Consider the following 13,625-nt stretch of genomic DNA (forward strand, 5'->3'; position numbering starts at 1 on the left):
TGTGGAGACTGAACTCGATTTCACCATCAGTCAGGGTAGATGTAGTATCTAGGAATATGTTTTTCGAATTAGATACGTCTACTGTAAATTTGATAGACTGATGAAAGGTGTTGGCGAACGAAATGAATGCCTCGAGGCTCTCGCGACATTCCACCCACTTCATCTCTATATCGTCAATGAAACGCAACCAGCTAAGGGGCCTAAATGGTGCTTGAAGTAGCAAGTTGCGTTCCAGTCTGCCCATGAAAATATTGGCATAAGATGGTGCCATTATCTCTTCAAAATTTTATTCATGTAGCATTTGTTTTTATTTTTTTGAATTCTTGTACGAGTTATCTCCTACGTATTAAGAAAATAGTGCAATCGTTCGTTGAATCTTCGACTTCACACGGCTACAGTTTAAAAATTAGTCATATTCTTTAGGCAATTACCTGTTTAGTTCCTTTTAAACATGTTTATAAAAAGTAATCCAACATTCAAACTTCTGAAGAAACAACACCAAAAATCAATCAAAACTGAACACCGGGTCTCGAATTTACAGACCTACTTAGAGTGTGACGTTATACCTAAAGGTTTCCAGATTAATGTCACGCCTAACATAGGGCCGATCTCCAAACGCTTTCAAGAACGTTGGGAAGATATTACAAAGAGGTGTTCTAAACAATTGATGTCACTCTGTCTTTCTTGGGATATCCACAAGTTAGGACAATTTGAGAGTGATATCACTTCCTTAAAATCATCCCTCACTGATAGCATGTCCCAAGCTGATCTTGATGAAGCCCATAATATTATTGACACCTATAATATGGCCCTAACAAATGAACTCAACAAGACTCAAAGAAAGAAATTTCTGCGAGACAGTGTTCCACAGACCAGGAACAACCGATCAGAGGTCCGAGTTAACAAAACACGTAAACCCCGCTCGAGACGCTTCAAGCGCTTAACGACAATCGCGAGGGACGGACCCTCACAAACTCCTGACGTCTGCCCAGTGCTCAATAGATCTAGTGTTCCTCTCTCCGAATCGGAGACCTCACTTCTTTCCAAGGGGCTAAATTTCTGTCCCACGCCACATGAGGTCGACGAAAAACAAGTCAGAGAGGACACCCGAGCTTTCTTTCGGAGACTTCGGTTGAAGGAGCATTTTTCTAGAAAAAACTCCGAAATTGACTCATATGACTCTTCTCAGCCACAATTGCACGACCTAGAGGAACACAAACTCTATCGGCCAAAAAGTGACTGGGAACCTGCACCGGGCAAATGCGGAGCCCTTGAGTCGTATATTGACGCCGTGGAGTCAGACATAGAGAAACTCCTTTCAATGCCAGACAAGGCTCCCGACAATTTGAGTAAGGAAGAGAGATCCGCCTTACAATCATTAAAGAATCGGGATGACATTGTAATCAAGAAAGCAGACAAAGGCTCTACAGTAGTAGTGCTTGACAAAGAGACGTACATGGCGGAGCCCTATAGACAACTCTCAGACGAACGTTTCTATAAGAAACTGGACTCTGACCCCACTAAAGAATTCTCCACCGCCATCACCAAAACTCTTGACGAAATGTTTGAGAAAAACGAGATTGGTATCAACGTCTATGAGACACTCAATCTTATTGACTGTAGACCAGGACAATTTTATCTGCTTCCTAAGATACACAAAGAAGGTATGCCAGGTCGCCCTATAGTTAGCGCTATTGGACACCCCACGGAGAAAATTTCTGAATACATCGATTTACATCTCCGTCCACACGTAGAGAATTTGCCATCCTATCTCAAGGACACCACGGACTACATCAACAAGACGCCCTCTACTGGCCTTCCAGATCATACCCTTCTCGTGACTATGGACGTCACATCTTTGTACACCAATATTCCGCACGATGAGGGTATCGAAGCCTGTAGAGAAGTCTGGGATAGTAGATCCATACAAATTCCTTCTACCGGGTCCCTTGCCAAGCTCCTTGAACATGTTCTCAAGTATAACAACTTCATGTTTAATGGAGAACATTACCTGCAGGTTAATGGCACTGCTATGGGTACGAAAATGGCACCATCTTATGCCAATATTTTCATGGGCAGACTGGAACGCAACTTGCTACTTCAAGCACCATTTAGGCCCCTTAGCTGGTTGCGTTTCATTGACGATATAGAGATGAAGTGGGTGGAATGTCGCGAGAGCCTCGAGGCATTCATTTCGTTCGCCAACACCTTTCATCAGTCTATCAAATTTACAGTAGACGTATCTAATTCGAAAAACATATTCCTAGATACTACATCTACCCTGACTGATGGTGAAATCGAGTTCAGTCTCCACACGAAACCCACAGATTCCCATCTGTATCTTATGCCAACTAGCTGTCATCCCCCGCACACATTTAAGGGTGTGCCTAAGGGTCTAGCCACCAGAATTCGGCGCATCTGTTCATCCCCTGCCTTATATCAAGAACAAAGCGGTCTCCTTAAGTCCCACTTATGCAAGAGAGGCTACAATGCCCGCACCGTACAAACTGCTATTGATGAGATGGCGGGACATGAAAGGCAAAACCTATTACGCTACAAGGAAAAAGACAATAGCGGCAGGGTCCCTCTGGTTACTACATACCATCCCGTCCTTAAGAACCTCAGCGGTATCCTTCAAAAGAATCTGCCAATTCTCCACTCAAATAAACGAATGGCAGAGGTCTTTAAGGAGCCCCCATTGGCTGCATACAGACGCCCGAGGAACCTGAAGGACATGGTAGTAAGAACCAGATTGGACAATCCTTTACCTAACGGGGGCTTTAAAACTTGCTCTGACAGAAGATGTCTTCTCTGTAAGTACAGCTCTGACACAGACAGTTTTAACAGCCCCGTTACAGGCCGCAGCTACAAAATACTAGGGAATTTGTCCTGTCAAACAGACAACTGCATTTATCTCATCAGCTGCAAAGTTTGCTCCAAACAGTATGTTGGTGAAACAGGAGATCTCCGCAGGAGAGTCAATAATCACCGTTCTACCATTAGGACCAAAAAACTCAATGAACCCGTTGGGGAACATTTCAACCTTGAAGGTCACAAATGGGAGGACATGACAGTAGTGGTTATTGACCATAATCCAAGATGGACAGACGCGCAGAGAAAAGGCAAGGAAAAGTTCTGGATGCACAGGCTGAAGTCATTCCGCCCTAATGGTATTAACAAACTTAATGACTTCACCAGGATGAACGTGAACTAGACCCAATCCCGAATTGTAACAAACAAGTTCATTCTCTCTATATAGCGTAAACTTTACCGTTAATTCGTATTAATAACCCTGGAACAACCTACCCAAATATTTACAGCTCACATTTTTGTTTATTTCTTTTTTCCGATTTCCAAATTTATAATAAATTCATATTTCAAAATTGTCCTTCCATATTATCTTTCTTTAATTTCTTTTTATCATGCAGAGTTACGCTATTTTGAGAGAATAAGACAATGTACGATTTACTGTTGGCCGTAATTAATTAGCGATAATTAATTCGTTCAATTATGTAAATCACACTTCACCGAGTACACCCGATAGACCGGACGCAATTCATAGCGCTCCGGATTTCTTTGTTCACAACTGTTTATAAACTCCAAATTAAACATGTAACCTTGTAAATATTTAGTGTTTGGTAGTTTAGTAGTAGTGCTAGTTGTTTTTGCTTCTCTATTTCCTTTGTTTTTATGACTTCTTAACTTTTTTCTTTGTCCTGAGGAAGGGACAGGTTGTCCCGAAAATTTGACAATTATTATTGTTCGTGTCGTTGGTCATTTTTAGTGCTTTGTATAAATTTCCATCCGTGACCTTGTATCTACTTAGTAGATCCGACACTTAGGATATACAGTGTTGTTGGTTTTTAGTGCTTTATATATATATATATATATATATATATATATATATATATATATATTAACAAGGAAACGTCGGCGTATTGGAAATTTGCAAAAAGGCAGATAATAACAAAAAGGTTACAAATACGCCAATACTATGGCATCTCAATAAAATCAGCTCGACGTGACCAGCCGATTGATCAAGTCGGGCTAAACTTGACCTCCCGTCTAGATGAATATGGGACCACAATGTACCTCTGATTAATTTTACTTAAGAAAACAAAAAAGAATTCTAACAATATAGAAGCTAGTGATTTAGATGACAATATACCACTATTCAACATTAAGAACAAAATATAATGCTCAGATATTATCAACAATACCATTGATGAAAATTTCAGCAAAGAAAATGTACACAAAAGAGAAAACTTAAAACATAAAACAAGCCTAGACAGAAATCCCAAACAGGCAAAGGATCAAGAGGGGTCTCAGAGGACAAAGGATCAGATAAGATTACAGAGGACAGAGGAGCAGGAGAAGTTGTTGATGGAAGAAGGTCAGAAAATGTTACAGAAGATCATATGAGGACACAGATGGAAGAGGAGCAGGAGAAGTTACAGAGGGCAGAAGATAGGGAATTTTTACAGAGGGCAGAGGAAGAGGAAATTCTGCAGAGGAAAGGGGATTAGGAGATGTTGCAAAGAGCAGATGATCAAGGGACGTTGAGTAGTTCATATGTTCAAGAGATATTGCAGAGAATCAAGGAATGTTGCAGAAGGCAGAGGATCAAGGGATGTTGCAGAGGGTCAAGGGATGTGGCAGAGGGCAGAGGATCAAAGAATGTGGCAGAGGGCAGAGAATCAGGGTATGTTTCAGAGGACAGAAGATCAACAGCTGTTGCAGAGGGCAGTGAATCAGGATATGTTGCAAAGGGCAGAGGATCAGGGTATGTTGCAGAGGGCAGAGAATCAGGGTATGTTGCAGAGGGCAAAGGATCAGGGTATGTTGCAGAGGGCAGAGAATCAGGGTATGTTGCAGAGGGCAAAGAATCAGGGTATGTTGCAGAGGGCAGAAGATCAACAGATGTTGTATAGGGCAGAGGATCAGGGTATGTTGCAGAGGGAAGAAAAATAAGAAAGGCTGCAGAGGGCAGAGGATCAAGGGACGTTGTAGAAGGAAGAGGATGTTAAGAGATTGCTTATTGAAACAGAGGTGCAAACGACGAAATGCATGAATCCTGTCAATGATGATGATGCTCAGAATTTAACCAGCACTTCACAGATCAAACAATGCATAGGTGAGAGACGGAAAAGTAAAAATCAACAAAGTGCTTATGACAAAAACAATAACATTTTTGAACAAGAGACACGAGATGATGTAACAGACACTTTCACAGTTTCAAGTGAAGCAAGTTCGAGTATTGATGTTTTGATGCCTTTGTTTGAAATTGATATTAGCTTTGACTTTCCAGATGTAGAAGATCAATGTTTATGAAATATGTAGTACTAGTTATGAAACTCCCGAAATTGAAGTTAATTCAACACCAATAGAAAGCTTAAACAGACACAAGTAAGACAAAAACGGAGACGGATACCGTATAACGGGTATTTTCTGCGGTTGGAAATTTTTGCGATTTAATCCCTAAAAGATAGCAAATTAATTTCTGCGGTTGCATTATACCGCAAAAATTTATTTACGGGGTTTTGATCACTAAACTTTCTGAATTATCAGAACGCTGCCATGTTTACGTTTTATAAATTCATTAAGACATTAAGACATATTGATTAAAGGTGCATGAGAATTAGTGTTAAGCTATTAAGCTTAATTAAACTACTGTCTTTTAGATAGTCTTTGTAAAAATATTTAGAGTCCCAATTGAAATGAAATAATGCAGTATCAGTCCACCCAAACAACAATAAAAATCTTTATTCTAAAAGACGTTTTATGCGATCTATTAAAGTATTTTAAGATATAGATAATGATAATAAATGCATTCAAGCCATATTCTAAAATACACTTATAGTGAATTGCCATAAAAATTAATTTGGTGTTTATATTTTAAGCTAAAACAAACAGTTGCATAATCTAGTACCCTAAAGTTGACGGTTAACAATCACAGGTGCCATGTGCATTGAGGCGTAACTCATCCTGTCAGTCGTCTGCATTGGGTGAAATTCACGAGACAATCAAGCCACACTGTGTATACAAGCAGTAATTATTGTCTTATGATAAATCACAAGACTGAAAAAAGTGTTAAAAAAAGAAAAGCTACCATGTGTTGTTTTGCAGCTATCGGAGTTTGGACTAATAATTGCGAAATAGGTACAAGAGGTTTTTTTGTATAAACTTATTTAATTGATATTATTTACAGGAAGGTTTTGATTCAGTATGTTTTGGACAAATTCTGACATCTGAATTCCGATGGCACCCGAATTTTCTCGATAACAAGGACGTGTCCACTCATGAGTCTGCGGACGCATCGTTTTTAAAAACCTTGCGTTCCAAAAAAAAATTTTGCTGCGTTCAGTACGCAGGTTCTTGCGTTAATGAGAACCCTGTCAGACAGACGCAGCACTTATCATACTACATGTAGTAATTGCATGTATATAATACTGAAAAATATTTTGCGATTGTAATTTTTGCGGATTTGTCCTATCCGCAAAATTCCGCAAATATTGGACAACGGCAGAAAATACCCGATATGTCTCTTACAGAACTTAGTGAAAAACAAACAGAGTTTGATGAAGATGAAATAGAGTTTAGACAACCTCGGAGAAGAAAGAAAATGTTGAAAAATGGAAACAGACAATTCGAAAAAAAAGACGAAATACAGGAGAAAATTATATGTCATCTAAAGAACAAAATGTTCGAAGAAAAACGATGAAACCAATTCTTGCAAATGCAAGTTTTAATGTTTTCAACGTTTAAACGAAGAGGATCAAAGATTGATTTTCACAAAGTTTTGGCAATTGAATTATGAAAAGAAGCGAAGTTACATTAAGGAAAACGTAATAAAGACAGATACACGTCGGAAGACAACAATGACAGAGTCAAGGAGAAAAATAAATCTACAGTACTTCATCACAGATCGAGGAGGCAGTCGAGTGCAAGTATGCAAGAAAACCTTCTGTGTACGCTTGGATTGGGAGAGCGCACTGTTCAGTATTCCTTGGGACGACAGGAGAATAACAGCATGACTGATAGAAGGGGAAGGAAGAAAGGATACTCAAAGTTTTCTCAGGAAGACAAAATGTACATTTGCGAACACATACGCTTTTTCCCAACTGTAAGCTCACATTATTGTAGAAAAAAAACCTCAAAGAAGATATCTCTCGAAAGATTTATCTATATCAAAAATGTACGAACTTCAATTTCACAATTTATGATATGAATTCTAAATCCGTTGTCTGTAAAATCTGGAACGAAACAGATGCCAAATGGGGAAGTTGTGAAATCGCATGCCACATGTTTGTTTCTATTTAAAAAGAGTGTGGGGCCAAAAGAGGAAGTTGTATACTTCGGCAGGGGATGCTCACTCTTCCATGGCACTTGATCCCACCTCTGATGTTTTGGAGGTCCGTGTTTGCTCTGCACCTATTTTGTAATGTTTAATGGACTTTTGAGCTTGAATACTGTTCGTTATCTCCATAACATTTTTTGTATGATCTTCCTTCTGCCAGGTATCTTTCTTCATCACAGCCTTATTATCCCACTCAACTTGTAGCTTTGAAGTCCATGTAACTGATGTAAGTTTGCTTTTAGACACTTTTATTACAATGATGCAGTATGTGTCACAGGAATTTCAATAGGACTGCAATCCATTTTCATGCTTATACACATTACATGTATATTTCTCAGACACAGTAAGGCCTGAACAAACATTTAACTACGGGTAATACAAAATACTACACAAAATGGGTTAAAAATAACTGAAAATATCCATAAAAGATAGAAATTATTCCTCTGAGTCATGTTCGGCTCTCTACTTTCACTTACATTTTCTTTCATTTTTAGCAAAAGATTTCCGTAAAGGGATATAACTCTTGACAAAAATGTGTGTAAATTTAGAGATTTTTACAAATTTACAATCTATTTTCTTAAATTAAATAATACCTCTCCAATCTTTTAATATGTATATTATAATTGTTAAGGGTAAAATTATCTTGTATAAAAAAATACAAATTATTTTTAGGAAAAAAGTTCATAATGGTCACCTATATTAATTAGATATACATTAATTGGGGTGAAATTACATTTATGGTATTTTCCACCAATGTACGAAAATAAGTAACCTGTTGCCATGGAAACAAGACGAATTGATCATTTCCAATAATATTTTTGTAAAATGGGGTTATAATGTAATTATTTCACCAAGTTTCAACAAAATCAGTGACAGTCAATTTCAAGCCCATTTTATGCTTACAGAGAATGACTCTTAATAAGGGGCGTTAGATAATGTATGCAGATTTAAATGAAATTTTATTTAATTTAAAGTTAATTTTAAAAACCATTTGTATGTACTTCATACATTGATCTGTAGTCATTGCAAATCTTCTTATCTAACACGATTTTCAGATTTCATCTGATTTACAGGTTATCAGAGTAACAGCAGTAAGTAGTTGTTAAATCTAATTATATCCACACAGCACGTAATGCATTTAGTCAGATTATTTGTAAAATAGGTAAAAATAACCGGGGTTACTTATACGTGTTTTTTAAAGGGAAGACTTGCTTTCAATAACTGCTCCTGAAAATACCTGGTAAATACGAGTTACTCCCTTTAGCTATTACGCCCATTTCCTGTAACATTTTTACAGTTGATAAGATATTTTGTTAAAAATCATAAGAGATTGAGATAAGTTATTTAATCTTATTACGCCCTCTCTCTACAGTTTCTAATGTTTTTATCATATTTTTAGATTACTGTACTACTCAGTAATTATGTGACGGCTTTAATGTAATTATATTCCAACAATGGGTACAAGTATAGTTCTTAATATTGACGTTCATGTAGTACATCCATTATCTGCTTCGCAATATTATCATGTAAATTTTGAATTTACCTGTGGAGGTAAATACTAAAGTTTTAGCATGATAACTAGTTTACTAGTAAATTCAAACTTTACATGACATGCATATATTTACTTGAACCAGAGACAAAAATATCATATATTGTCCTTATTATGCCTCCGTAATTGAAGATTTAAGTTTCTATGTATTTAGGGTCTTCCGTCTTCAGCGGAAGACCCTTCTACTTTTTCTTATTAAGGTCTTCCGTCTACAGCGGAAGACCTTACTGTTATTCGTAGGTTTCTTTTCCACTATTTTTATTGTTTTTTTCCTACCGATTTTGTGCACGCGAGTACTCGGAAATGGCTTGCTTGATTTCCATGAAACTTTCAGGTCTGGTAGAACATAAAAAATTCTAGACATATATATTTTTTTATGACGTCACTTCCGGTCCGGAGATTTCTGCGATTAAGTGATTTTTTTAGGGGGTCACTTTGTCCGCTCGTTATCTAAAAAAGCACTTATTATAGGAGCTTGATATTTTTTTCAGCGATGATGAAGCAATGTTCGTAGATTTGTACAAGGTAGTTCATTTTCCCGGAAGTGCCGCACGTTGACGCTTGGTATGCTCCGAAAATAGTCTTATTGAGAATATCAAAATTTTCAGCATTTTTCAAGAATATCTCTTTACTCGTAAATATTTTGTTAAAACATATAGAACAAAAGTTGTGCAGAATGCCAAGTTCTTTCGTTTAATATCAACAAATAGGGGCTGGCCCCTAAAATAAGGGATCTACAGGGGCTGAAAGTGTTTTCTCAATATCTCAAAAACAATTGAGAATTTGTGATACATCAAAGAAGCAAAATTGTTCAAAATGACAAGGAGCAGCGAGTAAGATTGTCGAAAGTCGTCAAATGACGTCGCTTCCGGCCAAAATGGGAGTAGTCAGAAAATTCATATTTTAGCCGTTTTCGACATATTATTGGTTAATTCATGTAACCAGAAGCGTCCAACCGTGTTTTTCGTCCATCGTCATCACCTCCAGTCAAACCGGAAGTAGCCAGAAATAGCTTATTTTGCAGGTTTTGATGCAAAATTGAAATTTTTAAGTCACTAGAGATGTCTTTCCTTTCATTTATTGACGTCACTTCCGGTCAAAACAGGACGGAAGACCTACTCGTTTCTTTGCAACAAGCTTTGCTCTAGTTATTATTACTTTTTCTTCTTACACCGGTATCTCGGTAATGGTTCAGTGGATTTTTTTAAAACTTTCAGAGATGATAGGGAACGATGTGTTCTCGAGATGATTTTTTTTGTTCATTTTTGATGATTTCACCTCCGGTCGCAAAATATGACGTATTTTTGACGTTTTGCTGCAATTCTGGTCTGTCCTACTCCGAAAAAGATAGAAAAAAATAGAAATTTGAAATTTTCAGGAATGATAGAATGTGACCTTTACATGTGCACCTGACTTTTGAAATTTTAAGAAGATGTTTAAATTTTTCAAATTTAAAAGTTAATTTTTTCAAAAAAAATTTTTTTTATCCAATTTTAATTTTTTTTATATTGTCAAATAGATCTTGGCTAGAACATTCTAAAAATGTATCTGTTTTGCATGTGAGTACATTAATAAACAATATATAAGCTCAGATGTGTAAGGAAACTTGAGTGCAACTGTACTCTTAGATTTTTACTTTAAAAAAATCATTACTCTTTTATTTCTTGACCGATAAGCGATTTTAAAACTTTTTTCACTATCAAATAGATCTTTTCGAGACCTTTCCAAAAATATATTTCTTTTGTTTGTAAATGCGCTAATAAAGAAAATATGAGCTCAAGTATGTTAGCTTTATTTTGACAGGACATGTCAAATTCATTATCAAGGACACTTGTGGATGACCATACTCTTTGTCAGGTATCGTTATATTTCTGCTTAAAAAATCATTACTCTTTTATTTCCTGACCGATTTTAAAACTTTTTACACCTTCTGATAGGTTTTCCTGTGACCTTTCTTACAGTATATTTATTTTGATTTTAGGTGCAATTTTAAAGAAAATATGAGCTTAGGTGTGTTAGAGAATTTTGACGGCCCATGTATAAGTTATTGATTTTCTTCAGCGACGTTTAATACACAGTGACCTAAAAGAAAGCAAGGGCATTCATTAAAGGCTGAAATAGTGATTTCATAATATACCCGAGGTTCTGAAAATTTATGTATTCAATTTAAATCATTGAAAGTTTTTAATACTATAATTTCAAATTTTAAAACCTTTAAAATCGTAAGATTTTGATATATCCTCTAATGTTTAAATCAGTAAGCTCCTACTTGATGAATTTTTATTATAGCATTTAAAACTTCAAAAATTTGCAAATTTGGAATAATTTAAAAGCCTTGAAAAATGAAATCAAGGGCATCTAAAATAATGAGAACATAAGAGTGATTTGGAGTCTATTGGAGGTCAAAAAGATTGAAATTTAAACGATTTAATTTTTTTTTTTCAAATTTTTTCCAAAGATGGAAAACATCATAAATTTATGTTTTCAAATCTCTCAAAGGTCAAATAGAGTGAAATTTAAACGATTTTTTTTTAAAATTTAAATTGAATCCATCTGTTAAAACAAGGACTGTCTCTGTATTTTGAAAGATGGAGAACTTCATACAATGAGTTTTGAAATATCTCAAATGTCAAATAGAGTAAGATTTCAACGATTTAAGTTTTTAAAAAAAATTTAAATTGCTTGGAAATGTAAAACCAAGGACTTTCTCTGTATTCTGAAAGATGTAGAACATCATAAATGTGTTTTGAAATCTCTCAAATTTAAACTATTTAAATTTTACAAAAAATTTAAATTGAATCCAAAAAAATTTAAATCGTTTAAACTTCACTCTATTTGTCCTTTGAGAGATTTCAAAACACATTGTATGATGTTCTCCAACTTTCAAAATACAGAGATAGTCCTTGTTTTAACATTTGGATTCAATTTGAATTTATTGCAAAATTTGAATCGTTTAAATTTCACTCTTTTTGACCTTTGAGAGATTTCAAACCATATTGTAACATTTTTTTCCATCTTTCAAAATACAGAGATAGTCCTTGTTTTAACATTTGGAAGCAATTAAATTTTTTTGAAAAGTTTAAATGTTTAAATTTTACTCTATTTGACCTTTGAGTGACTTCAAAACACATTGTATGATGTTTTCCGTCTTTCAAAATACAGAAATAGTCCTTGTTTTAACATTTGGAAGCAATTTAAATTTTTTGAAAAATTTAAATCGTTTAAATCTCACCCTATTTGACCTTTGAAAAATTTCAGAACACATTTTATGATGTTCTCCATCTTTCAAAATACAGAGACTGTCCTTTTAAAATTTGGATTCAATTTGAATTTTTTGAAAAATTTAAATCATTTAAATCTCACTCTATTTGACCTTTGAAAGATTTCAATACACATTGTATGATGTTCTCTAGCTTCAAAATACAGAGATAGTCCTTGTTTTAACATTTGGAAGCAATTTTAATTTTTTGAATCGTTTAAATTTTATTCTATAAGATCTGTAAGAAACTCCAAAACACATGGTCTGATGATGTTCTCCTTCCTTCAGAATACCGAAAATGACCTAAGTTTAACATTTCAGAGCAATTAAATTTTTTTGAAAAATTTAAATCCTTTAAATTTCATTCTCTTTGACCTCCAGCAAACTTTAAAACGTACTGAACATGACTTTGGTTTAACAATCAAATGCAATTTAAACTTTTTGAAAAATTTAAATCGTTTATATTCCATTCTATTTAACCTCCAACAAACTCCAAGGAGATTGTATGACGTTTTTCTTCCTTTAAAAGACCATAAATGTCCTTGTTTTAATAATTTGAAGCAATTTCAAATTCTTTAAAAAAAAAAATCAAATCTTTTAAATTTCATTCGATTTGACTTCAAGAAACTCATTTTATGTTGTTTGCCTCCCCTCAAAAGTAAATGATATTGTTTTAACATTTGAAAGCAATTTACTTTATTTATTTTTTTGGGGGGGGGGGGGTTAAATCGTTGAAATTTAATCAATCAACAGAGTGAGATATAAGAAATTAAATTTTCCTGTTATTATCTTTTGATGAATATTTCAATCAAAATCACATCTCATCGAAATCGGACGGAAGACCCACTCGTTGCTCGCAACGAGATCGGATCTAGTTATTATTAATATTATTCATTTTTATAATTGTAAATTAATTAATGTTTTGAACGTTAGGCCAACTTTTCGTGTTATCTAAAAGCGAAGGAGAATGTAAAATCAAAATATTCCAGACACAAATTCCGAATTTTTAAGAGGCATTTTTATCGATTTGTAATTAATTATCCCTATAATAGAGAAAAATAAGTCCCGATTTGAAAACTTGAATGAGGTACAATGTTCATTACATTCCAACCAAAATTCAGTTCTTCCCAAATTCGCCGGCATTTAATCACAAAAAAAAATCGAGCCATTATTTTACAGTAGTAAAGAGACAATATGGATTTTACCTATATTTGAATGACAAAAATGTCATACCTACATTCACTAAGTGAATATGGACTGGCGATTTATTTTCTCGCTGAATTTTTGTCAAAACATTTCTTAATCAGTACATTTATTTCATAAAACATTCTTCACCTTTTTTTATAAAAACAAAATCATATAAATTGTATAAACTTACTTTACTTCTTTAGTTTCTTAAGTCAATAATCCCCAATGAAGCTCTCACAAATTGCTCAAGAAACTGAGAATGTGCGTATGTC

The sequence above is a fragment of the Saccostrea echinata genome, unplaced genomic scaffold (assembly GCF_033153115.1).
Source record: "Saccostrea echinata isolate AGI-Se365-2 ecotype Australia unplaced genomic scaffold, CSIRO_AGI_Sech_v1 ptg000030l, whole genome shotgun sequence".
Lineage (NCBI taxonomy): Eukaryota > Metazoa > Mollusca > Bivalvia > Ostreida > Ostreidae > Saccostrea > Saccostrea echinata.